Genomic DNA, 2,723 nt, shown 5'->3' on the forward strand with positions numbered 1-2,723 from the left:
AGTCTCCAATTACTCTATTTTCAAACCATCATTCAATTTTAAAACAATTTTATGAAATCATTTCATTAAATCACATTTTGTTTATAAAACCTAAAAATTAATCATTTAATTCATTTTTCATAAAATTCACAAAATCGAATAAAACATACTTTAGATAATTAAGATGATGATAAGGTTACTCACTATTTCGGGAGTTAAATTCCAAGTACTCTGATTCTTGATCCTCGGGTACTATCTATTTACTTTTGCCAAAATGCTCACCACCTAAACATAATGCACAACAAGCCATTTACTACATTGTGCTAAATTGTTATAAAATCAATTCAGGCTTTATACTAGTGTATGAAATGGGATGCAAATTGTTCGGATTACCGTCTAAACACGGTATTCTACACAAATTCATTTGGGTCCCTAATTAAATAGGTATTGGCCTAATTCGATCTATCACTCAATTAATTGGCCAATATGTCCAATTCAACTCCAATTAATTTTATTTTTCTCCCAATAGTCCAAATCATCAAACACAATTTAAATAACTTGAAATGTGGAAAAATCATCCTCACATTTTCTCTTGAAAAATTTGGCCATTTTGAGTGCATCAACACCATGATTTTTCCTACTTGATTTTCACATCATAAATCACTAATTCTTAACCAAATCACTTGAAATAAAATCAAAATCATCATCAATATTCTACATGGAGAATTCGGCCAATGATTGGTGATGGGAGAACATGAATTTTTTTTGCTTGATTTTCATGCTACACATCACTAATCAACTAAAAACACCAAAATACATTGAAATCTAACCAAATCAAGCATCAAAACCTCTCTCTTAGGGTTTGATCAGCACACTATCCTTCATGGTATCTTGTGATTCAACCATGGAAAATGCAAAATAATGCATGGGAAAGGTAGATCACAAGTCAAAATCAAGAAATTTTACCTTTGATTGCTTGATTACTTGAAATCCACCAATTTTCTCTTGAATTTCTCATATGAAGAGAAATACGCAAATTTTGTGCTAATTTATAAGGAAAATAATAAATGGATGAGATTTTGACACATATCACCATTCCATTGGTCCATGTGTCATACTTAGCCATTAAGCAATTTCTCTCCACCACTTAAATTTCCTCAATTATCCATGATAATATTGGGTAAAATCCATGTGCTGGACAAGTGTTGGGTGGTGTAAAATTATAATTTTGCCCCTGGGGTGGCAAATTGACTATTTTACCCCTATGCTTGAAAAAATGTCGGAATTAAAATTTTTCACTTCTCAAACTCAAGTTATGTTCTAAATAGTCAATCTTGATCAAAAACTTCTTCCAACATTCCAATTTTTTACCTCTAGATCATGAAAATTCCAATGTGACTCCAAATCGGTTCTTGAACTCCGAATCACCATTTTAAGTTATTTTAGGGTTTTAAAATTCTCAATTTCATCTTAAAATCTCTATTTGGACTAGTTCGAGGCTTAATTCAACTTAATTGTACCATTGGGTACATTGTCGTCCTTTAACGATTTTCGAGGTACCCAAGTAAGCAAACATGCATTCTTATGTAGGAATGGCATAATAAACATATTGTAGAGTTGGGCTTGACAGCTTATGAATTTCTTAAAACTTTGGCTCATGCCAAAATCATTCTCATACTCAGTTATTAGGGATACCTTGGCCGAGGGCTATCCTAACCGAGACTGCCAAAGTTGTTAAAAAGTTATGTACGCATAAATCATGTTTTTATTTTGAAAGCATAGCCGTTCGTTGCCGTTGGCTGAGTTCACCCTCACGTGGTGGTTTGGCGTGAAGTGAACTCTAAAGTTTTAACCTCAAGAGTTATCGAACCGTGCCTTTCATATTGAGGTATGAATATAATAGGATTACCGTGCCCTTCTAATAGGCTGGTCCACGAAACCCGTCCACTGCAGCGACCAATATATAACCCACCAATTCAATAAAATTCAACAGCATGACATGACAATTATTTTATTTTACAGCCTCTCAAGGCAAATTAACAATTCATACATTTTCAACACAAATACCAATTTAGCCATTCATGAAATTATTATCATAAGCCATTCAATTCAAACCACGATTTATAACACAATAATTAATCTCCAATTACTCCATTTTCAAAACCATCTTTCAATTTCAAGACAATTTTATAAAATTATTTTCATTTAATCACATTTTTCTTATAAAATATAAAAATTTACCATTTAAACTCATTTTTCATAAAATCACAAAATCGGATAAAAACCACTTTAGATAATTAAGACGATAGTAAGGTTACTCACTATTTCGGGAGTCGAATTTCGAATACTCCGATTCTTGATCCTCGAGTATTATCTCTTTACTTTTGCCAGAAAGCTCACCACTTAGACATAATGCACAATAAGCCATTTACTACATTTATGCTAAATTGTTATAAAACCAATTCAGGCTCTATACTAATGCATGAAATGGAATGCAAATTGTTTGGATTATTGTCTAAACACGGTGTTCTACACAAATTTAATTGTGTACCTAAATAAAATGGTATTGGCCTAATTCGATCTATCACTTGATTAATTGGCCAATATGTGCAATTTAACTCCAAATAATTTCATTTTTCTCCCAATACTCCAAATCATCAAACACAAATTAAATAACTTGAAATATGGCAAAATCATCCTCACATTTTCTCTTGGAAAATTCGACCATGGTGGGTGCATCAACA

Source organism: Theobroma cacao, chromosome 1, assembly GCF_000208745.1.
Source record: "Theobroma cacao cultivar B97-61/B2 chromosome 1, Criollo_cocoa_genome_V2, whole genome shotgun sequence".
NCBI classification, from domain to species: Eukaryota; Viridiplantae; Streptophyta; class Magnoliopsida; order Malvales; family Malvaceae; genus Theobroma; species Theobroma cacao.